Source organism: Bos grunniens, chromosome 3, assembly GCF_055505025.1.
Source record: "Bos grunniens cultivar Pamir isolate PY7600 chromosome 3, Bosgru_T2T1.0, whole genome shotgun sequence".
Classification (NCBI taxonomy): domain Eukaryota; kingdom Metazoa; phylum Chordata; class Mammalia; order Artiodactyla; family Bovidae; genus Bos; species Bos grunniens.
In genome coordinates this window covers 4,910,818-4,935,869 of record NC_141167.1, presented here as the reverse complement: position 1 = coordinate 4,935,869, position 25,052 = coordinate 4,910,818, and the positions used below count along the sequence as shown (strand labels likewise).

General features: G+C 45.3%; 2 long non-coding RNA genes across 8 annotated transcripts; one reads left to right on the top strand and one right to left on the bottom strand.

The window, feature by feature from the left end:
* Positions 1 to 1,022: 1,022 nt before the first annotated feature.
* On the bottom strand, positions 1,023 to 5,475 carry LOC147374885 (uncharacterized). 3 transcript variants are annotated; one of them, XR_015161489.1, is made up of 3 exons: positions 4,370 to 5,475; positions 2,235 to 3,859; positions 1,023 to 1,313 (listed from the first exon to the last, which is right to left on the bottom strand). It is a non-coding gene; the product is annotated as an uncharacterized LOC147374885 (long non-coding RNA). The 3 variants fall into 3 exon arrangements; XR_015161487.1 differs by having other exon boundaries at positions 3,837 to 3,859; XR_015161488.1 differs by lacking the exon at positions 4,370 to 5,475 and having other exon boundaries at positions 2,235 to 4,285.
* Positions 5,476 to 5,604: 129 nt separating this feature from the next.
* LOC147374884 (uncharacterized) lies at positions 5,605 to 12,341 on the top strand. Of its 5 annotated transcripts, XR_015161486.1 has the most exons (4): positions 5,605 to 5,743; positions 6,779 to 6,895; positions 7,725 to 7,828; positions 8,598 to 12,341. It is a non-coding gene; the product is annotated as an uncharacterized LOC147374884 (long non-coding RNA). The 5 variants fall into 5 exon arrangements; XR_015161485.1 differs by lacking the exon at positions 6,779 to 6,895; XR_015161483.1 differs by having other exon boundaries at positions 7,725 to 12,341.
* The last annotated feature ends 12,711 nt before the right edge of the window (positions 12,342 to 25,052 follow it).

Below are 25,052 nucleotides of genomic sequence, written 5' to 3'. Positions count from 1 at the left end.
GCCACTTAGTAAGATCTGTTTTTGTTCAGTTGCTAAGGCGTGTCTGACTCTTTGCAACCCCATGGACTGCAGCACGCCAGACTTCCCTGTCCTTCGCTATCTCCCAGAGTTTGCTCAAACTCATATCCATTGAGTTAGTGATGCTGTCTATCTCATCCTCTGCCATCCCCTTCTCCTTTTGCCTTCAATCTTTCCCAGCATCAGGGTCTTTTCCAATGAGTCGGCTCTTCACATCAGGAGGCCAAAATATTCAGATCTGGGGATCACAATTACTCTGATTTCCCTCATCATTTCCAAGCTTGCATTATTCAAAACACATTTTAAAGGAAACACAAGAGACAGTGGTTTGGCTAGAGAAGGAGCCTGGGCTCCTTCTGAACAGAGATAGAGATGAAGTCTTACAGATATATTGTTCCCTAGGAGTACCACATCACTCTACCCCCAGGACAACTCTCCAAGGTAGAATTTATTAACCCCATTTTGCAAATGAGGAAAAGAAGCTCAAAGAGATCAAGGAATACTCCCAAGATCACAGAACCGGTAAATCACAGAGCCCAGTCCTCTCCCCTTCTCCCACATAGCTCTTCACTTTTGGCAATTGGGGTGCTCTAAATCTCTAGATTCAGTCACTTCTGCTGTTTGAAAACCAGGAATTAATCCTCACGCCTATGGGAATGCTATGAGAGCAGAGATAACTGTGCAATATATTCATATGCATATTTTCCGTGCATCTCCACTTCCACCTGGTCTAGAGCTATAAGTCAATCTCGTAGCCACTAAGCTAAATTCCCAGGGTGCTCTTAAGATAGAGAAATTCCAGCAGTAAATAGCAGAACTGTTAGGCGAGATTAAACTTGCCAAAGTGATTTGAGCAGAGCTGAGAAAAGGGGACCCCCTTGAAATGATATGCTATCGGCCAACAGTAACATAACCCTGGAAACGAACCATTCAGTTATTATTCAACACGCAGCACACACGGTAGGGAGACGCGGCCAAAATCTCGCGTAAGCAGAGGGTGTGGAAACTGTGAGCTGCTCTTAATTTACTTTTCATTCTCTCTCTCCATTTCTTTTTCCCCCAATAGAATAATCATGTGGGGAATTCCCTGATTTTGACGTTTGAAATCTACGGGGTCTGTCTGAAAGTGACTGATGATAGTGCCGGCCCTGATCCCAAGACGGTGACCAGAGGGAAGAAAGGGGACGAGGGAGCGTGACAGACGGAGTCACGGGGGCTCGGATGAAGGATGCAGGTGGGGATCGTCGCACACACCGGGAGGCAGTCGGGTCTCATTCATTTTCTTCCTGCAACAGCTGAAAAATGGAAAACAAATGCTGTGGGGGGGACTTAGTTTTTCTAGGGAATTGATACAGTTTTTTTAAAAATCCCAACACTTGCTTAGGCAGGTCAAGTTTTTGTTTGTTTCTGACTAAAACTTCTGAAGGCTACACAGGCCGTCATCCCTTCTTGAAGGCTCTTTGGTTTCGGCTAAACACAAACAGTTCCAAGCAAATACTGCACACTCTGGCCTGTTTTAACAACCTCTATCTTTGTTTTGAAGAAGGTGAGGTTGTGGTAAGTATTCACTGTAGCTTATAATCCTATGGCCAGGTGGATGATTTAATTACAAAATCATTCAGATGTCTGGGACAACTCCAGGAAGTCAGCCTGGCCTGTTTGCTTCTCTTTTCAGTCCGTGTTTTGTATGATCACCAGCATCGTGTCTTAGAATAACTGAGAGCACTCCCCGTTTGCTCAGCCTTTGTCTCCCAGTCTGGGCCGGGGCCTGAGCCCTGTGTACACCAAGGCTCCCAGGAAGGCTGTCGCTTGCTGTGAGCCGTCCCTCTGGGCCTGACTTGTTCTTTTCTCCCCTGGAGGCTCGGAACGTCCTTTTGTAATAGGCAAGAACAAACCTGACTCCACGTGAAGTCTAGTTCTTTCATTTAAACCCCTGTGCTCCATTGCCTGTGCTGAGTCATGCTGACTCTGCACCTTTTGTAAAAGAATGTTGCCTACAGCCTGAAATACACAGAAGAGCCTATGCTCAAGGCTCTGATCTTTAAAGGTATAACTCTTTTCCATTCATATGGAGATAAAAATTTTCAGCAAAGAGAATAACATTTTCCTTGTTGGAGGTTTATAGGAGTATCTTGACCTGACCAAGGTGGACAGCTGCAAGAACAAAGGATTCCAAACCATGACATTTGCAACAACCAATCACACCCCTCCCTCACCTTGCCTTTCAAAATGCTTTGCTGGAGCCTCACGGAGTTTTTTCAGAGCTTTGGGAGGCATGTGTGGCCCTCCAAACCTTTCTCTGCTCCATACTGTTTCCATGAGAGTTTTCCTGTCTTTCCTGAGGGAAAGTGCTTCCAAAATATGAAGTTATGCCATTTTATATGCATCTGGGTCTTTGTCCTATATATTTCATCTGGATTATTTCCATAATCACAAGAGGTAGGATTTATTTGAAGAAAACCAATAACTGAGACATGGTGATTGCACTTCTTCAATTCTTAGCTTTCTGGCAATCATTTAACCTTTGGGTTACTACTCCATTCCGCTCTCCTTGTGTAGAAAATGTTAAACAGTTATCCGTTCATTGCTCATCCTTTTTCAAACATCTATTCAGTAATAGCTTTGTCCAGATTCCAGATAAATAAAGCCTATTAACGTCACAGAGAGATTAGCGGATCCCTAGGTGTTTGAACTCTTCATTAGTGACATATTTGGGAAGGCTTTGCGACCATCCCAGCATACTGTAACCATGACTCAGTGGAGAGGCCCCCAGTTGGCAGAGATGAGTGGATAACCAGTCACTGACACACCACCCTCTCTGAACGCTTGCCAAGCACCCACCCTGCCACGGGGCAGCGCAGAGAGGAGTCCCACATTTACAGGTCAAGAGACCAAAATTAGGCAATACCCTTACTTTGACTGGACTTCCCTGGTGGCTCAGAGGGCAAAGTGTCTGCCTACAGTGAGGGAGACCCGGGTTCAATCCCTGGGTAGGGAAAATCTCCTGGAGAAGGAAATGGCAACCCACTCCAGTATTTCTGCCTGGAAAAATCCCATGGACAGAGGAGCCTGGTGGGCTACAGTCCATGGGGTCGCAAAGAGTCGGACACAACTGAGCAACTTCACTTCCTTTGATTAATTTGCATCTGGAACTGACACAGGGCCATTCAAGAGAATGAGTGATGGTGACCTGCCCTGTGGGAAAGATGACTTTCCGGGTAGTCTGAGGAATTCTCCTGGGAGGTAAGGGTCTGGAATGGCAGTTCCCACTGCCCCCTCCCCTCCACTGAGATCCAGCGTCACCCACCAGACATGGCGTCCTGATGGGGTTTCAGTCTGGAAGCAGTGTCCTTTCCAGTGGCCTGCATTGGCCTCCACTGCTAGGCCCTGATGGGGAGCTCTTTAAAGTGCTGCAGACAGAGGGTCCGTGGACACATGAGCACTTCAGCAGGGGAGGAAGAAGCTCACGCACTACACCCAGGGTAGGCGAGTCAGGCAGTGCAGGGGCCAGGCTGGGGTGGCTTTTCTCACGCATCTGGTGGTGACTACACAACAGGGAGGGGAGGGAACCCCAGACAGGCCCACTTTCTGTGCCCAAACACGTCCCCTTCCCACCTCACCCCAGTCCAGCAAGGGCATGGCTCTCCTCACCGGGCTCAGTGGTTCCTCCTCTTAAAAGGCCTGGAGCGTATATCTGGACAAGACTCTAATCTGAAAAGATACAGGTCCTCCCATGTTTGCAGCAGCACTATAACCAGGATGTGGAAGCAACAAGTGTCCACTGACAGAGAAACGGATGAAGAAGATGTGGTACATACCTACAATGGGATGTTACTCCATCCTAGAAAAGAATGAAATAAGGCCATTTGCAGCAAGAAAGATGGACCTAGAGCCTGTCATACGAAGTGAAGTTAAACCAGTCAGAAAAAAAGACAAATGTCAAATAATATTGCTTATGCCTGGAATCTGAAAAGAAAAGATACAAATGAACTTGTTTACAAAACATAAATAGACCCGCAGTCCCAGAAGACAAAATTATGGTTACCAAAGGGGAAGGATGGGAAGGGATAAATTAGGAGTCTGGGATTAACAGATACACATCACTATATACAAAATAGGTAAACAGCAAGGTCCTCGTGCATGACACAGGGACTACACTCGATATTTTATAACAACCTATAAGGGAAGAGAATCTGACGAAGACTCTGAAAATATATCTGAATGACTTTGTTGTACACTTGAAACTAACACAACATTGTAAGTCAACTATATGTCAATTAAAAATAAAAATAATAAAAAATTTAAAAAGAAACAGATTTTGAAAAAAGACCCAAAGGCTCCCGGGGCTTACCTGATGGCTCAGTGGTAAAGAATCCACCTGTAATATAGGAGACATGGGTTTGATTCCTGGGTGGGGAAAGAAATGATAACACACTCCAATATTCTTGCCTGGGAAATCCCATGGACAGAGGAGCCTGGAGGGCTACAGTCCATACGGTCACCGGAGAGGCGGACACGACTGAATGACTGAGCGTGCATCTGGGAGGGGACACAGGAGGCGCAGGGCCCGCCAGCCCCAGGAACGTGGGCACAGCTTTCATGTCCACTTGCTATGGGGCCTGGAGCACCTGAGCCACGGGTTTGTCACTGGAGAGGAGTGAATTCCGAAGAGCCTCCTGATCTGACGTTCTGTGCCCCTTGTGTCAGTGTTGTGCCAAAAGCCTTCACCCCGTAAGATAAATATGGGAGAAATCCTGCTCTTAGGAGCCCGTAAATTTCTGCTTCAGGTAAGCCACAAAGGGAGTTCATTCCTTCAGCCTCAGAAGCAAACTTGTCTGCCGTTTCCATTTGTCAAAATCCTCCCAGACCGACAGACTTATCAACGGGCACTGGGAGGCCAAGATTTCTCCCCAGATTCCAGACACAAGAGAGGGGTGTGCAAGAAAGCAAGCAGCTGAGCTCTTAGACCCAGTAAGCGATTGAAAACTTACTGGGAGTGTCAGCCTCCCCAGTTCAAAGGAAACCCATGTGACCGACCAGTATCTGCAAGTACCTGCATTAGAGATGAATGCGGTGACAGATTCAGGCTTTTCGATGTCTGGGTTTAAAACCACGTCTCACAAATCTCGCTCGCAGAATGTTTGTCAGGGAGTGTTTGCAATGATGGATTTTTACCCATTATCAGAGTCAGTATTCACCTTTGAAGAAAACCAGCGGTCAGACGTGGCCAAGGGGGTGCTCAGCCAGTGAGCTTGGGTACTTCCTTAGACCATCCTTTAACTGATACGCCCTAGAAAGTGCTGGAATTTTTCCTTTTCTGTAGCCATGTCGCCTAGCCTCAGGTGAGCAGAAAACAGTCGCCCACAATGACTTCATCAATTAGCTTTGGGTGATGTCAGCGTATTCTCCTGCGCGGAACAGCAGGCCTGTTGCATAAGCATACTTTCTGTGTCTGTTGATCTTTCTTCTTTTTCCTTCTCTTTTGTTTCGGAAAAGAGAAGAAACACCCTATTCCAAGTCCAGAGTCTGGAACGGTTGTGATTCTCCCCGAGCAAAACACTCTGCAGTTGTGGCCTTGGAGCAGAGAAGAAGAGCTTCTTTGCTGACCACCTGTCACCCCAGAGACATGTCCTCTGTGTCGGTCCAGGTTGGAGTCAGCAGCCACAGGCCAGGCCACGGACACAGGGAGCCAGGAGGACCGAAGCCACGACAAGCAAAGAAGCAGGTACTGCTGCCCCTAACTAAGCGCTTCCAAGAACTGCAGTCGGGTGCTCAGTCGCTCAGCCATGTCCACCTCTTTGTGAGCCCATGGACTGTAGCCTGCCAGGCTCCTCTATGAGGTTTCCAAGGAAGGAATACTAGAGTGGGTTGTCATTTCCTCCTATAGGGGATCTTCCTGACTCAGGGGTTGAACCCGAGTCTCTTACAGCTTCTTCATTGGTGGTGGTGGTGGTTTAGTCACCAAGTCGTGTCCGACTCTTGCAACCTCATGGGCTGTAGCCCGCCAGGCTCCTCTGTCCATGGGATTCTCCAGGCAAGAGCACTGGAGTGGGTTACCATTTCCTTCTCTGTCTCCTGCATTGGCAGGCAGATTTTTTTTACCACTGCACCACCGGGGAAGCAGGAGACTCACAAGAAGAGGGTTCAGTCCCTGGGTTGGGAAGATCCCCTAGAGGAGGGCAAGGCAACCCACTCCAGCATTCTTGCCCAGAAAATTCCATGGACAGGGTTCACAGAGAGGCAGACACGACTGAGCGACTGAACAGAAGCCCCCACCCCAACCCCAGGCACTGCAGCCCCCGTTAATTTAAGAAGTCGACGGAGCCCATTTGGCACAATTGCTGGAAATAGAAGAGGGTGGGAACACGATAAGAAAACCCTTGCTTAATTAAAAGCAGATTTATAAAAGGCTGGGCCTGTCAGGAAAATGACAAACGCAGCTGACATTTTAAAACCAAGCCCTTCGCTCTGAAGAGATTCCTTCCAATGCTGGTGGATTCGGGATGCTGCTGTTTCTCTTCCAAAAGTGCTGAACCTCTGAGTCGGGGTGAGCCAAGTTCCTTCCCCATCTTCAAGCAAGCGGATTCTTTTCCCCAAAGTGACCCCACCTCTTAAGCCCACTGCCAGGGATAGGGCACTCCAGGTTCTGGCCCAGACCCAGGTCCATCCAGAAACACGGGGATGGAAGGGGAAAGCACAGGGGAGATTTTGTGGGAACGATGGACCTTTGATATGACTTAGTAAAAACAGCCTCTCTCAGCAGTCACTCCTCAGCCTGGATCACTGCGGCCCATGAAGGAACTGGGAAAATGGGGATGGAGAAAAGTAAAATTTTAGTAAGGACTTGATGGCCATCTTCATCTCTTTGGAAAAAAGTGTAAGTGAAAGTGTTGTTCACTCAGTCGTGTCTGACTCTTTGCGACCCTGTGAACTGTAGCCCCCCAGGCTCTTTTGTCCAAAAAGAACTGTACAAATACTTTGCAATTCCAGAAGGCAGACCTAGGGCCAATGGGGAAAGCGCAAGAGGGCAGATTTCTGATAAACAGGACTTTCCATGTCTCATACAGGACGTGGTGGGTGGTTAGGCAGACCCAGTTCTGGATGTGTGGAGAGAGAGACCAGAGACCCGTTTCCAAAGCCTGAGGAGGGGGTCTTACACTAGGGACAAGGGAATCGGGACTAAATCAACATCAAAAAATTCCTCTATTCTGGATTACTGCACCATGTGCCCTAGAAATGTTTATTTGCTCAGAAATTTGGAAAACAACTGTTGCACATTGTACTGTTTGTTTGTCAAATCTATTTCTGAACAAAAATCCGTTTGATACGGGAAAAGCCTTTTAAGGCTCTCTGCCTGTCTGAGAACATCATTATTTCCTCAGTGAATTGTAAACTATGCTCACGGACAGCATTCTCCCTCCTGGCACCAAGAAGTACGATCCACAGAGGGAGAGCTTTTCTTAAATAAAACTGGTGTTTCCAGTTGGCAAAATATAGATTATTTTGCTATTAAAGAAATTGATTTCTTAAGATGTTGTGATTAATTGTGTCTATAAAACAGAACATCCATCAGAGACAAGCTATTTTTCCCTTCAGAAAATTCTTACAAATTCTGGCAGTGTCATTGGCGACACAGAACCTTCTATCCATGGGTACCTTGTCTTTCATGGTGTATCTGAGCTCACTTTCCACTCTGTCTTCCCCAGGCTCTTGGGAGATGGATGACTCCACTGGTTCCTGAGAATTGAAATGAAAGTTCTCCCCATCACCTGCTCTGCAGAGAGGAGCCCTCTGGGGAAAAGAATGAAAGGTGATTTGCTTTCCAAGGTGACCTTGCTGGCGAGTCCTGCTGGCCTAACCATCCAAATAGATCCAGAATCCTAGCCCCTTTCTCCACATTTGCAGCTGAGTCCCTGACCCCATCTGGGCGACTGCTCTGTCCCGACGACGTTCCTGCAATGGCACCTCCTGGGGCTGTGCACACACCCACATCTTTCACTTGGATTATTGCGGTTGCCTCCTGTCCAGGCTGCCTGAATCCATCTCGCCCCCCTTCCCGTTTATCCCAAACACGGCAGCCAGGGGCTCCATCAACACCCAAGTCAAATCACAGGCCTCCACCTCTCCGTCCTCTGAATGCCCAGGGGGTGACCTGCTTTGGAGCACCTAGCGTTGGCTTTCTACCCTCGCTGGAGGCTCTCCCAACTCACTCACCATTGCTTTTTTAGAACCACCCCCAAAGCCCATGACCTACACTCCCAATTGATCATGCGGTCCACTTCCGGGGGAGCCTAGTCTAAGACGGGCCCATCGACAGCAGGTTTAAGTGACTACACAGGCGTGAGATACATAAAAAGAACAGATACGAGCCCCAGATGGTCCGGAAAACACGAAGAGTTCTTAAAAATCTCTCCACTGACTGGGAAAACAGCTCAGACCTGGCACAATGGTGCACCAGTTGTGAAAACAGTTTAAAGTTATTTGCATGCTTCCAGCCTTGCCCCTGAAAATGCAATGCTTTCCTTCCCTGTTCTGCAAAGACTGACTTCCTGAATTCTTATGTGCCTTGATCTTTTTAGACTCCGCCACTTTAGGATAAGTTCACACGTGTAGCTCAGAATCCTTCTGTGTTCATCCAGCTCCCAGGCATCACCCATGGAAGAGAGTCAAGCTCTAGGCACGTGACATGTAGAATGGCCGGGACGGCGGGTGTCCACCCTGGGAAGTGGACCCTGAAGACAAAATGAAAGCTAAAGTTAAGAACTGAAATGCACACGGGATGGGGTGCATAAGAAACCTATTGTGTATAATCCAATCTGATTTTTTTTTTTCTGAGTAAGATTAATGGACACAAACGACTCATTATATAATGACCCAGCCTTCTTCAAGTGCTGATCTCATCCCTAGAGGGCAGGGGCTGCACTGGGTTCCTTGTTTTTCCTTCATAGCATGTGCTCTGTGAAAAACCACCTCTAATTGCATCTGTGTTCCTCTCCAGAACGTCATCTTCCTGAGAGCTGATGCAGTTCTCACCCACCAACCTCACACCCCGGGGACCTTCATGAGACGCTGGTTGAGTGAAAGAAGGATGGATGGATGGATGGATGGATGGATGATTTCCAGCTGGTTTTCTCTCTGTCTCACTAGTGTTAGGAACCCTTTCCCCCCAAGAATCTGCCTCCTCCATTAGGATGGTCATATTTTAAAGAAACAGTTTGGAGAGAGATTTAAGTTTATACTTGTTTTCATACAGTCTGAGAGTTTGTCTTCTAATAAAATAGTTTAGCACATTTATTTTGCCACATTAACTGGCTTGCTCGGTCTTGATTCTGTCATCTTAGTTTATGATTTTATTTTTTATGTTTCTCTCATGTTTCCAATTTATTTCCTTTCTCCTTTTTGCCATATTGCTTAAGCAATGGTTGCTCTCTTTTTCCTTTACGATTTGTATATTTTCCGTGCCTTTATAGCAACAGTAACGCCTAAGTTTATAACCGTAATGCCTAAAAATGTGTAATAATATATTTTTCCATCAACATTTATAAACTGCATCTCCTAACTCCTACACATAGGATCAAAGAGCTGGCATGTAGTACATTACTAAATGGAGCTTCCCAGGTGGCTCTAGTGGTAAAGAATCCTCCTGCCAATGCAGGGGGACGTGCTTGCCAATGCAGGAGACACAGGTTTGATCCTTGTATCAGGAAGATCTTCTGGAAGAGGAAATGGCAACCCACTCCAGTATTCTTGCCTGGGAAATTCCATGGACAGAGGAGCCTGACGGGCTTCAGTCCATGGGGCCACAAAGAGTTGGACACAACTGAGCAACTGAGCACACATACCATTAGTTACTGAATACCTTTGCCCACCTCCATTCTAAGACTTGTTGAAGTCATTAAGAATTTGAAATGCATGTATCTTTAAATTATTTCTATATTTTAGTCTGATTATTCTTTACATTGAGCTCTATGCCTGTGCCATCATTAGCTGTACATTTCATGGGATTGAGTTTATACTTTATCTTGCCCCTTATTGCTTTCCATATTTAATTGCTGCTCATCTCTCCTCGCTGGTGAATTTTGCTGTAGGGCGTCATGGGCCTTCCAGTTATGGGAATGCTCTGATGAGGCCACAGTGAGTGTTGGGACGTGGCAGTTTTAGATATTGGGATCATGCATTTCCCACCTAAACTCAGAGGCTGATGCTCCAATGACTGGCATTTCATGCTGCAAAGAAGTCTAAATGCTGGCCCGTTTCCTTCTGTCTAGTTTTGGCAGCATTTAGACTTCTTTGCAGCATGAAATGCCAGTCACTGGAGCATGTTCCTGGAATGTACCTGTGTTCCTGGAATTTTGAACTTTTCACAAAAACATTGATATGTCTAGTTATATGCTTCTTAAAATCCAAAATGCAAGTGGCTTTACTTTCTTTTTCCCAATTACAGAAGTAATGCTGCTGACGACAAGTGCTCAGTCGTGTCCGACTCTTTGCAACCCCACGGACTGTAGCCCACCAGGCTCCTCTGTCCATGGGATTTTCCAGGCAAGAATACCTGAATGGGTTTCTATTTCCTCCTCCAGGAGATCTTCCTGACCCAGGGATCAAACCCGGGTCTCTTGCATCTGTTGCCCTGGGAGGCAGATTCTTTACCAGTAACGCCGCTTGGAAAGTCCACAAAAATAATAAATGTGCAGTTTCCTCAGGAGCCGATCTACTGTTTACTCATATAATATATCAGATAAGATCAGATCAGTCGTGTCCGACTCTTTGCGACCCCATGAATCACAGCACTCTAAAGAATGTCCTCAGATGTCTTAGAGCATGTGAAGTGGCTCTTCCAGAGCTGGGATCCTGGAACCCACGTCTTGGGAGGCACCTCTGTGAGGAGCAGCGTGGGGTAGGAGACTGCAGAACTGTGCCTCAAGCCTCCCTTTTGGCTTCTGTGGCTTCCTGAAGTCGAGAGCCTGCTCCCACCCAGACCCCCTTCTCTCATGGCCTCCAAAGCAGCTCCCCACCTCCTTGAGGTGCCTGTCCTCTGATCTGTTTCAGGGACGACCTGCATCCGAATGTTGGAAAACACCAATGCTGCACCCAAAATGGACCAGAGCCTTTGGTCTGGAGACACAGCTGGCCCCTGGGAAAACCCAGCTAAGCATGTCAGCTGGGTATGCCTCTTGTCTGAAACAAGAGCTTACTTTCTTTGCAGTTTTTAATTCACTTATACCTGCAGATTCTATCTCATGTTCTTGGCAAATTTCAATTAGGAATATTTTGTTATTTTACTCGTCTTCCAGAAACAGACCTCTTGCTGTTCTTCAGCTGCCAAGTCACGCCTCACTCTTTGTGCCCCCACGGGCTGCAGCACGCCAGGCTTCCCTGTCCTTCACTGCCTCCCAGAGTTCGCTCAGGTTCACGCCCACTGAGGGGCCATGCTACTTAACCGTCTCATCCTCTGCCGCCCTCTTCTCTTTTTGCCTTCAATCTTTCCCAGCATCAGGGTCTTTTCCAGTGAGTTGGCTCTTTGCATCAGGTGGCCAAAGTATTGGAGTTTCAGCTTCAGCATCAGTCCTTCCAGTGAATATTCAGGAGTGATTTTCTTTAGGATTGACTGGTTTGATCTCCTTGCAGTCCAAAGGACTCTGAAGAGTCTTCTCCTGCATCACAATTTGAAAGTGTCTATTCTTTGGCACTCAGCCTTCTTTATGGCCCAACTCTCATATCTGTACAAGGCTACTGGAAAAAATATAGCTTTGACTAGGTAGAATCTTGTCAGCAAAGAGACCGTATATTTCTAAGTTTTGTCCCCTTGGCACTCTCTATGTTGTTAGAAAATAATACAGGGACAAACCTAAGAGTGTCACTTGTTTCCACAGTGAAATGATGAAAAGAACAAAATATAAACCCAGCATTGTAAATCAGCTATTCTTAAATAGATAATTTGTCTAAATGTATTAAAAAGAAAGTACACAATATAAGAGATTTTGCAAGACAGACATTTGAGTGTAATATTTAATTCTTTCTTCCAGAGACCTGGAGAAGGGTCTTGACCCACCCACCATTTATTTTTCTGGACAGCTTCCTGACATTCCCAGGGAGAGAAAAAAACTGACAAGGGATTAGGAGGAAGCTTGCCACAGGTCCTCCATCCTAAGGTGGTGGGAGGGAGCTGGCAACACCTGATTTATCAATGCTCGTTTTCCCTGCCTGGGCCAAGTACACAGAATCGCTGAGCAAACAGAGAAAGGGAAAGCCATTCTTCACCTTTTCCAGAAATGTATTTTTGTTTTGGTCAATTTCCCAAATAAATTATGGTCTTGTCTTATGGCTGCATGTGGAATTCTTGTGAGTCTTATTTAGTACATTTTAAAGCTGGGCAAAACCCAAACAAATCTACAATGTTAAAAAAAAAAATGTTGGCAAAATTGAATGCTGGACTTTTTTCATTGTTCCACTGGCTCCAGTTGGAGCTTAATCATCGTGACCTTTCAGCCCATGGTGCCTGCTTCATGAGGCAGCACAAATCAGAATTTCCAGAGTCTGGATGTCTTGTTTTCCTGTAACTCATTAAGCATTTCCCCATGTGCTATGACAAATGCTTCTGCCCGCCAGGAACTTTAGATCATGTGTGCATGTCCCTGTTTTACTCAGCAGAATAATTCTTACGATAGACAAGCTAATGACGCTTTGTGGTTTCGAAACTTTATTGTTATTATTTGTGTAGGGCATTAAAAAAACTGTAGACAGGTTATTAAGAGGATGCTGAGCAATGAAAACATGATTAGACTTTATTATTGTTTATGGTATGCAGATGTTGTACAGCGCAATCATCCCAATGGGTTAGTAGTAACGTCAGATACCAAACTCTCACTTTGCCTTGTAGATATTGAATCTAAATTTTTCTCGTTAAAATTGAAACACACTGAACAAATGTTGTATGCTTGGGCAAAACATCAGCTCTCAATAAAATAACATTGCTCGATTAAGACTTATGACATACTTAAGACTTATGACATACTCGAAGACCAACACAAAGCTTTGGCTACTGTTGGCAATTCTTGCCCGGGAGAAAAAGGGTATATTTTGTGTACACATTTTGATTTTATAGAGTGTTCTATTTGGAAAACAGACCAATAATGTATACATCCATGATGAAATAAATCATGCCAGCAAATATACAGTGGGACAATTTTTAAGAAAGCTTTTGTTTTTAATGAAAAGAAAGCAAGGCCAAGCAAACCTTGACAAGCATTAAAATGTACTGCAAAATTAGTCCTGGTCAAATGAGGGCTCCATTAGATATTAAACCACATCATAAAATAAATAACTGAAGGAACAAGGAACTAATTTTTTAAAAGGCATATCAAGCTATACAGAGAAATAAACCAAAGAAACATTATTATTGTTATACGGAAGAATTCAGTATATAATAAGCATCCCATTTAGGGGAGAGAAGGGTTATCTAACGAATGATGTTGGGATGGCTTGTAAGTTACTTTGAGAAAATGAATTAGAACAAAATCCAACATGGACTGAATTTACCGACCCCTTCCTGCCTTTTGGCTCTCTGTTGACTTGGCCAGTGGAGGGAGATAGTAGGTAACAGGAAAGAGAGAGAGAATGCACGTAGGGAAGTGTCCCCTGGTCCTCCAGACTGAGTGACTGCTGGACCAGAAGCAGCTTCCCTGTCCTGATGCCCACGGCTTGGCCAAGGAAGGCTTTCCAGACAACTATCTTGCCTGGAGAATTCCATGGAAAGAGGAGCCTGGCAGGCAGTTCATGGGGTTGCAAAGAGTCGGACACGACTGAATGACTGAGCACACAAGCACACACACACACACGTAGGTTCAGGAAACTGCTTGTCATTGCCCCTTTAGGGTAGGAATGATCCTAGCTTCCAGCCACCGCCAGGCTCTCATTGGTTTCCCTCGGCCCTGCTAATGCTGTTCTGATGATCCTTAAGCTCCCGTCAGTGACCCAGTTCTAACAGGCCATCTGTTTCCTCCTGTGCCCTGCGGTGCAGTCGCTAAGCTTTGGCCTCACATGTAATTTTGGAATTTGCATTTTATCTTTTCATCCAGGATTGGAGAGATTGACTGTTTGGTTCATGCTCAGCAGACATGCAAATAGGTGTTTGCTGTGGATGAACAGCAAAGGGCACTCTGCCCCCGGGCACATCTGGCAATGTCTGGAGACATTTCTGATTGATACAACTGGGGGTGGGGGGGCAGGATGCTGGTGGCATCTAGGAAGTGGGGGCATGGATGGTGTTGACCACCCTGCAGTGCACAGACGCCCACCCTCCCCACTCACACACACCAGCCCAAACCCAGCAGTGCTGCTGCTGGGAACCTGCCCTGATGGTTGGGAGGAATGATGCACTCACAGCCACGGGACAGCAAAGCAGACTCCTCCGGTGAAAAGCTGATCAACTTAATTGCAAATAAAAATTTCTACCCTTGACTCACTGGTGAGCATGAACCAGAGGTTTAGGAATGACTGGGTGACCTTAAAAAAAAATGTTGTCAAGTCCTGAAAGTCCACTGCATCCGTCTTCATTCCTGTGAGCTAGGAATCCAAGTGAGCTGGGAATCTCCCATGGCTGCTCAGAAGAGCCCGGAGTGTGACTACTGCGTGTGTGTGTGTGTGTGGGTGGGTGGGTGGGTGGGTGTGGGTATGTGTGTGTGTAGGATGGGGCCTCTGCTTGGAGCTATAGGGATTCAGATTCAGTTCCTGTTACTTACCATTTCATCTGGTAAATTTATTTAGTCTCTGTTAGTTTCTGTTTCATGATTTGTAAAACATGGGTTGCAAGTTTTGTAGGAGAGGATGAAGATTAAATGAGATCATATGTGAAAAAGTTGGCTTAAAGCTCAACATTCAGAAAACTAAGATCATGGCATCTGGTCCCATCACTTCATGGCAAATAGATGGGGAAACAGTGGAAACAGTGACTGACTTTATTTTTCTGGGCTCCAAAATCACTGCAGATGATGACTGCAGCCACAAAATTAAAAGACACTTGCTCCTTGGAAAGAAAGTTATGACCAACCTAGAATAGCATATTAAAAAGCAGAGACATTACTTTGCCAAAAAAAGGTCCGTCTAGTCAAGGCTATGGTTTTTCCAGTGGTCATGTATGGATGTGAGAGTTGGACTATAAGGAAGGCTGAGCACCGAAGAACTGATGCTTTTGAACTGTGGTGTTGGAGAAGACTCTTGAGAGTCCCTTGGACTGCAAGGAGATCCAACCAGTCCATCCCAAAGGAAATCAGTCCTGAATATTCATTGGAAGGACTGATGTTGAAGCTGAAACTCCAATACTTTGGCCACCTGATGAGAAGAGCTGACTCATTGGAAAAGACCCTGATGCTGGGAAAGATTGAGGGCAGGAGGAGATGGAGATAACAGAGGATGAGATGGTTGGATAGCATCACCGACTCGATGGACATAGGTTTGGGCAAACTCCGGGAGTTGGTGATGGACAGGGAGGCCTGGCCTGCTGCGGTTCATGGGGTCACAAAGAGTTGGACACGACTGAGCGACTGAACTGACTGACTGATGCGTGAAAGATTCATGCTGAGCTTCTACTTCTGTGATGTTCTCGTGACACGTCAAGCAAGACAGAGGTGCAACTTGGGAAATGAGCTGCCCAAGCCCTAGAGCTGGCAGCACCTGCTCAGGGCTGGACCGGCTTCAGAGGGTGTCAGTGCTCCCGCAGCGGTGAGCTGCTTTCCAAACATGCCAGAAAGGACACTCCTCAGTGTCCAGGCACCCAGGGTGCTGAGCAACACCCCAACACCTGGCACTTCAAGTGAGGTTTCCGATGCCAGCCCTGGCGTTCTGATAGAGGCAGATTCCTGACACATGGGGTGTCTGCCCCCATGCGGGAAAGATGTTGCTGAAATGGTTTAACTCTGCTGTCAGTGGGCAACAGCTCTGACACAGGGCTAGAAACAAAGAGGCCAGACACACGAAATGTCAGTGTTCAGCTTCTCTAGAAAGTCTAGGCTTTAGGTACCCCATTTTTCAGCCAAAGAGTTATCTTTGGTTTTAATTGTTCTGATAAATATCAAAACAATTTGAGAGTCATCTTAAGCCATGGGGAACTCATTTTACACAAAGAAGTTTAGCTGGTTTGATCCGGAGACAGGAGCTGGTTGTGCTGGGCACGTGCCATCCCAGTCCTTCCTTACAGCCAGGACCTCTGACCCAGGTCTTCCTGTGGGGGTTGGTTCGTGTTGCACTTGGAAGATGAACAAAGCATAATATTTCCAATAGATGCTGAGACAGAGCGATCAAACCAGTCCATCCCAAAGGAAATCAACGCTGAATATCCACCGGAAGGACTGATGCTGAAGCTGAAGTTCCAGTGTTTTGGCCACATGATTCGAAGAACCTCATTGTTGGAAAAGACCCTGATGCTGGGAAAAACTGAGGGCAGGAGGAGAAGGGGATGACAGAGGATGAGATGGTTGGATGGCATCACCGACTCAATGGACATGAGTTTGAGCAAGCTCCAGGAGACAGTGAAGGACAGGGAAGTCTTTTGTGCTGCAGTCCATGGGGTTGCAAAGAGTCAGACACGAGGTTGCAAAGAGTCAGACACCACTGAGCAACTGAGCAACAACAAATCCTAAATTCCTAACAAATCCATTTTAAGAGACCTCTTAAAATATTGAATACATTTCAACTGCCACAGTCTATACAATAGAGGTGAATTTGAAAGACAGTTTCAAGTTCAAGAATGAAACAAAAAAGCTGTCTCCCCCATTAGTTTTATATTTTTTCAAGTTCTCCACAATGCAATAATGTAGGAAAAAATAAATAATGAATAAATTAATCAGAGAGATATTTAATAAGTGACTGTCAGGGGCTATCTGGCAAGAGGACTCAGTGGTGAGTCAGTTAGGTGATCTTCCAGCCATGTGGAGTTTACCTTCTAGTGGGCAACAGAGAAAAAATGAACAGGCGAGTGGAAGGTCACGACACCCGGAATGACCAAAGCCTGAAACAGCGGCCTGGGAGAACGTGGCAAGGATGGAGCATCTATTTCATGAGAAATCAGGCCTCTGTGCAGAGGTGACACAGAAAATGAAACTTGAGTACTGAGAAGAGTTAGCCCTTCAAAGATTTGGGGAAGAACAGTAGAGGCAGTGGAGGGAGGAGGGGAAGCATGTGCAAAAGCCCTGAGACAGGAACAAATTCAGCATCCCCTGAGGGACACAGAGAAAGCAGGGAAGAAGGAGCATCTGACTGGGAGTCAGGAGATGAGGACAAAACGGGACGAGACCTTGGAGGAGACAAGACCAGACGTACAGGGATTTGGAGGGAAACCAGGATCCCATCAAAGGGCAATGGGAGTCCATCAACAGATGAATGGATAAATGTGGGCTCCATCCAACTGAGGGAATAGCATTCAGCCTCAACAAGGGAAGGAAATCCTGCCACCTGCTGCAGCACGGATGGAGCTTGAGGACGTTGCATTCCGTGCACCAAGCCAGTCACAGAAAGACACACGCTCCATGACTCCACCTCTGTGAGATGCCAAGGGCAGTCAGCGTCATAGACAGAGAGTAGACGGTGGTTGCCGGGGGCTGGGGGAAGGGAAATGGGGAGTGAGTGTCCGACGGGGACAGAGTTTCGGTTTTGCAAGACGAAAACATTCTGGAGACCTGTTGTACCACAAAGTGAATATACTTAATACTACTGGACTGTGCGCCTAAAAATCACTGGGGTAGTAAGCTTTATGCTACATTTTTTCCCAGGTGGCGTGGTGGTAAAGAACCTACCTGCCAATGCAGGAGATGCAAGAGCTGCAGGTTCAATCTCTGGGAAGATCCCCTGGAGGAGGAAATGGCAACCCATTCCAGTATTCTTGCCTGGAAAATTCCATGGATAGAGGACCCTGGTGGGCTACAGTCCATGGGGTCACAAAGAGTCGGACATGACTGAGCACGCACACCATGCTTGGCTTACCACAATTAAAAATATATTTTTAAGAATTCAAAGATAATAGGGAACTGTGGTGCGTTCTGAGCAGGGAAACAGCTACGCTTAGATCTTGAAACACAATTAGTTGAAGAATACCTGGCTCGACTCCTACAACTTCTTGAAAATTTAAAGTCTAATACAAAGACGTCTGTGAGGGAGCAGCTATAAGAGAAATACACAGTGGGGGAAAAGTGGCAAAGTCATTAGTCATGAAAAACATAGAAAAGCACTTTGAAATTCAACATTCCATTCACGGAAGACTCAAGTATTTGAAATAGGAAATCGAATTGTGTACATGTGATACCATCATAAAATACTTTGCGAAATTACTGAAGAGGTACTCAATAAATCGTTGCCAGATGAATGAGCAAAATTAGAAGGCTTTATTAGGGAGTAAGAAAAAAGAAGACAAATGAAATGGAGAAACACTGTGTTGTATTTTACAGATATAATGTGATTCCAATTAAAATACAGAGTCCATTTTTTATAACTAAGCCAAGTGATGATAAATTCATTCAGCGCAATATAACAGCTGGAGATGGGGGTTTCCCACAAACCTCAGAAAGCCAAAAGCTCAGCTTCCTCCTCTCTGGTCCTTCACAGGGGGCGCCCAGACATTTTGTGTTTATGATTTTGCCTTCTTTTTCTAAAAAAGGGTCTCCAAATTGTGTAAGCTTTCTCTTCCATAGAATCTGGAATCTTCTCCGGGTAGATCTATTTATTAAGGAGAGGAAATGAACTGAAGCTTAGCCTTTTAAGAAGACAGAGTATTAACCCCTGCAATGATAATAAAAGTCCAGAGGAATTAAGAAATGGAAGTAAAAATGTATGGGTAAATATGCGTAGCAGAGTAGACACAGTGTAATGGTGATTATACAGCCTCCTGAAAACAAAAGGGGGCAGATGAACGGTAATGTAAACAATGCTGGGATAGTGTGATAGCAATCTGGAGAAAAACGAATTTACATCCATACTTTACACCATGATCTCCAAATAAAGAAGGTGGTCATTACAAGCATATTCACAGAGAAAAATCAGCAGTAAATATCCTGTCTTTGAAGAAATGACAAATAATTATCATCTTTCCAGCCTTAAAGGAGATGGGAAGCGAACTGATGAGCAATTCATTTTTTAAAAAAATTCTTACTATATTAATTAAAATAAAAGGGCTAGACCAGAATGTATAGGGAAACATGCAGGATTAAATGTTTCCATGAATTAGGTCAACAGTTGTTATAATATTAATAATGCCCTCTGAAAATACACATACCTGAAAGGATTTATAGAATATCATAAGAAATAAATCAAGGTCAAATACAAAAAATATGCACACAGGAAAAGGTAAAAATAATAAGCCAATACTTGAAGAAGCAATGAAAATGAAAGCAAACGTGAAGTACAACTTTAAACTTAGATTATAAAACATAGTTTAAAGAATAACACCTGTTGATGGTGAAAGTGGGATGAAACAAAAACACACATGCATACATGCATGTGTTATGTGATGTGATGAAATGCGCAACTGATAACATTCACTTGTAAATTAATGCAAACCTCTTATAGATGACCATATTATGGCAAAAACATTTTTACCTAATTTTCCCACTTGTAGAAATTTACCTAGAAGGGATGTTAAAGGAAATGATTAAATAGAGCTTATAAGCTAAGTATAAAAAGATAATTATTGACATAATGCCGGTTAGTAAACAAGAGCGATTTAAATGTTGAGTAACAGACAAATTGAGAAGTCATTTCTGGCACTTTAACTTGGAGGAATATTGCATGGCCATGAAGCATGACTGCTAAAGACCATGTAGAAGATCCAGGTAAGCGTATAATATAATATGAAATGAACAAATGGCATGAACACAGAGACAAAGTGAACAAATGCCCACCCCCACCCACGACCCATCAGAGCAGAGAGGCGTCCTTGGGGGGCAGTGTGTGACATTGAGGAGAGAAGTGTGGGCAGAACCAATGGGAAATTGCCAGCTCTCATAAATGTTTTAAGTAAGAAAACAATGGTTTCCCCATATTTTAAAAAATAATCCATATTCCATTCCATGGTTCTATTAAGATTCTGCCTGTCAGGACTGCTGCTGCTGCTGCTGCTGCTAAGTCGCTTCAGTCGTGTCCGACTCTGTGCGACCCCAGAGATGGCAGCCCACCAGGCTCTCCTGCCCCTGGGATTCTCCAGGCAAGAACACTGGAGTGGGCTGCCATCTCCTTCTCCAATGCATGAAAGTGAAAGTGAAGTTGCTCAGTTGTGTCCGACTCCTATCGACCCCATGGACTGCAGCCCACCAGGCTCCTCCGTCCATGGGATTTTCCAGGCAAGAGTACTGGAGTAGGGTGGGGGTGCCATTGCCTTCTCCTATGGATGAAAGTGAAAAGTGAAAGTGAAGCCGCTCAGTCATGTCCAACTCTTAGCGATCCCATGGACTGCAGCCTACCAGGCTCCTCCATCCATGGGATTTTCCAGGCAAGAGTACTGGAGTGGGGTGCCATTGCCTTCTCCGCCTGTCAGGACTAGATGTTCTTAAATGTCAAAGCCAGAATGAAGATGTCCATTACCTGCATATAAACCACGAGGTCTTGGCAGGCAATATTTAAACATCAAAAAGAGTGCTCTCAGAATTCCAAATAAAAACTGAAATCTTAACTTTCATTTGCTTAAAAGAGTTTTCTTTCTTCTCTCTCTCTCTCTCTGGGTTTAAAGACCCACTCTACATCAAATACAATATTACTTTCCACTTGGGGAGAAATATGGCTCTGCGTGATTTTAGACTTTCTAACTTCAACCTTTGGAGCCAAGTTCCAGTCAGGAAATGAATTTTATAGCACAATTAAAAGTAAAGAGTGGGAACACTGTGAAATCCTTAACAATCTTCTGCTCCATCACACACCCCTTCATCTCACCAGTCAGACGGGACTGTCTCCAGTCCCCAGCTGCCCTAAAGGCTGTATTCACTGCCTGTATGTCTCCACCTGAGTTCATGCTCCTGGAATTACAAGATGGAGCCCTTTAGGGTAATTTTTACAGAGTGTACTATTTATAGAACGAGCCCTTCAATACTACAAATGAAACAGAGGGCTCTGAGCACATATTTAAGAGCATTTAGCTTCATTTTCTACTAAAGTTTTTTTTTTTTTTTTTAATCAAGTGTAAATAGTTTGTTTGTGGTGTTGATGTGCTTTTCAGGACTCTCTTGAAATGACTGCATCGTGGTCCATCACATCCACCTCGAGGGAATCAGTGCAGGTTTCTGGAATTTTCACATGAAATCAGTCCTCAGGACAGGCCTGACATATGGTAAGCATTAGATAGTTTCCAGCTGCTGTTACTGTTACTTTTGCTATTGCTATTATTTTTATTATGATGACGTGGGGCACACATGTTTGCTGAGACTTAGCCAACAACGAGTGCCGGGGTCCTGCCCCGGCTGATCCAGGGTATTCGAAGCGGGGACGGCGTCGGCGACCTATTTATTTAAATGTTTTATCAAAGATATAAAGAGTAATAGGATGAGGATAGCTCAGTAGGAAAATTCAGTGGAGAAAAGAGGCTGAGTAGCTTGGTTTACGCGGAAGACCAATAAAACTTCAAGACAAGAAGCTTGCACCACTTACGTAGGCCGCAGGCGTCCTTCCGTCCTCCCGAAGGAGAGGAGACACTGAGGCCTCCCCGGTCGGATCTTAGAAGCCCAGGCATAATTAGTAAGCATGGTGGGTTCCGCGCTCCAGATGGAGACTCAGCCAGAGTGAGAGAGAGAGCGACATGGGGAGACCAGTATTTCGAGAAACTGATCCCAATTCTTTATTTTCCAGTCTGTTTTTATACACTGAGATGTTATACAAAAGTCACGTGGGGACAGCAGTCCTGACTTTTATTAAAGTCAGGTGCTTCACACAAATGTATACAGAGGTCTTAGGGGTGTTACATCATCTTCTGGCCAGGGGGGCCTGCTGACAATTTACAACCCTCTCCTTGTGACAGCGGTCAGTCAACCAGGACACTTATTTCTCCAGGGGTGATTATTCTTAAAACAGACGCCACCCAAATAAAGTTACATTCCTATAGGGTGAGGGTGTAGTGGGTTTTAGTTAAGGAAAGAATTTACTTAGCCTAAGGTCTAACGTGATTAATATCAAAGGTTAATACTTATTTCTTCTATATATTCATTAACGTGTGTAAGGGCAGGGGATGTGGAGACTTAGCAACAAACATTGGCTCAACAAATGAAAAACCCTTCACCAATACAATTTCTAATCAGCCCATTATACTTATACTAATAGTTTTCTAACTTTTCTAAGGAACCTGTTTTTAGAAGGTTTAAAGCATCTCGTGCCTCTCACAATTGGGAGGCTGTGAGCAATCACATGTGGCCTGACAAGCCTGTCAGGCAGGCTAGAGAACCTTCAGAGGAGTTTGTAGGTTAAAACACTCCTATCACGCCCAGGAATTATTATTAACTGGAGCTCTAGGTTAACTCCTTCTCTGAAAGAGGTGGTGGGGGACAGCCCCCCGTAAAGTCAGAGGTGTAGGTGAGCACAAAGTAGTAAAGTAGGCAGGCTCTGGTTATGGGGGTAGATGCTCGAGGAGTTCCAGGGGGACTCCTGAGGCTCGATCCCGCCTTTGCGTATGTCGAGCCTCCTTCCTCATGACCTTTGCCACGGGCGGAGTACCTCACTCTGGCCCCCAACAAACGAGGAAGTTCTAGAGGTGGATCAATGGGCTCAGACTGAATACTCTGGAAAATGGTAATCTTTATGTAGTGGTTCCAAAGACACTGATGAAGGATGAACATCAAAGGTAGGATTTAGTTATACTAAGAAAGTGCTTTGCAGCCAACGGAACATACACAGTTATACTTCATGAAAGAGACATGGTTCGTGGCCTGAGATAACGAACTCATAACATCCAAGGGTAAATATATCGTAGGCGGGATTTGGATTATAAACAGCATGCCACTTCTGGAGGTGTTTTCATGATGGGTCTTAATCCCAAGTTGGCCAGGGTACAGCTGGGGAAACCCATGGGGGTGGGGAGGCTAGAAATGGAAGGCTGCAAGGAAAAGAAATTGTGTAACCCCTGGTTTTTAAAAGAAGATGAGGATGAGGAAGGAAACAGCTAGCGCAGAGCTGGCAAGATTATGTTGGTGGCTCCCATTCTTCACCCTCCCTCATGGCCACATGTGACTTTATAATGACTTTGGATGTGGCTTGGCTGAGAGGGTGTGAGCAAAACACGGGATGCAAGCAGAAGCTTGAGATATTCTCGTGTGACCAAGCTCCTCATGACCCTCTGTGGTCACATAAGCATGGGCCCAGGCTAGGGTTCTGTAGCATAAGAAACCAGCTCAGTTGCAGTCACCCTGGACCAGCCAATGGCCAGTGAACCCAAGACATGGGTTCCCAGCCACAGTACACACAGCTGCCTAAATGGTGACCACTATAATGAACAGACAGCAATAACTTCCCATCTTATCTCCTAAATATTCCTGAAATCTACCAGTGACCCCCACCTCTGTAGTTATCATCAGGACCATCCAATCACTGAAATAACTATTTATTCACCATTCTATTCTAAGCTTCAAGCCAGCTGTCAGACCCCAACAGCGAGCAAGCCAGGTGAGCCGCCTAGAGACTCATCAGTCTATCTGCAGATACTCAAGCTCATCTAGTACCAAGTTGGCATTCAATGCCTATTTCTCACTATATCCTGCCCTACTGAACCCTCCTGAGACACCTCAAGCTGTTACAGGGTCTCTTTAACATAGGTCCAGGCTCCTACCTTTCAGCAGCATCTGTCACCTTGCTCCCATCAACCTTGTACTTCCTGTTCATCATGCTTCCTCTTAGTACAAAGACTTTGCACTTTCTATTCCCTCTGCTGAGAATACTGTTCCCTCCAGTCCCTAGCTGGTTAACTCCTTCTTTAACAAGCCTAACAAGTTCAAGTTCCCTCTTACAGGCTCTTAATGTATGCTCTACTGCTCCGTCCTACTGAATGCACCTGCAGCTTTACAGGACAGTGATTAAATCAACATCTGTGCCTCCCCCTCCCACAACTTGTACTCTATGGACTGTGTTACATTTCCAGCGACTAGTACCTTGCTCGGTAAATCTTTATTGAATGAACGTCTGCCATAATTGCTGTTTCACAGGTAAAGAAACAAGAATCAGGAAGGTGACATAACTTGCCCAACATCATGTATTGATGTAGAAGTCTGAATTTGAATCCAGAGTCCACATTCTCAGGCTTCCTTACACCACTGGGACCGTGCACCTAGAAATATCTGGCACCCGAGCCTTCACTCGGGTGAAACAAACCTGAGCTGATCACCTCATCTCGATTGCCTGGCAGGCAGGCAGCCAAGCATAGGGGCACAGGCCTGCAGACAAGCTTCCCTTGGTCAGAATGTTCATCACTGCTGTGTCCACAACTGCTCTACATCCAAGGACTGAGAGAACAGAGACGTTTCTCTGTATTTCCTCAAACTTCCCTGGCCTTTACTTTTCATCAGCTGAAAGAAGAATCTCAACCATGCAGGAGTCAGCAGCTCATGAAATGGTTTGTCTTGGCTGGTGCAGAGAGAGGCCGTGGTGGTCAGATTTCTATTAAAAGTCAGGCAACAGTCCTGAGGCGACTGAGGACGTGATTAATGTGCTGACATCATGATAGATGATAAACATAATAGAGCTTGAAGGAAATTAATGATATTTTGAATCTTTAATAATGGTACGTGACTATCTAAAAGAGATATCTCCATCACAGAGCAGCGCTTTTAAAAGCAAAGGGAGCTCTGATGACAACAGTGTAAAAACTCTGCGCACGTGTGGACGCATGTGGACAGGGTTAGGGGGGAACAGAAAATGAAAATTAAATTTGTCAGAGGGGCAGGCCTGGGCTTGAGCCTTTACTTTCACTTCCTTTAATAGTATCACGATGGGGTTTTGTGCCACAAATTCTTTTACAAAGAAAACACCAAGTGGAATGCTGCCTTTCTCAAAATACATGTATGTTTTGCATGAGAATATAG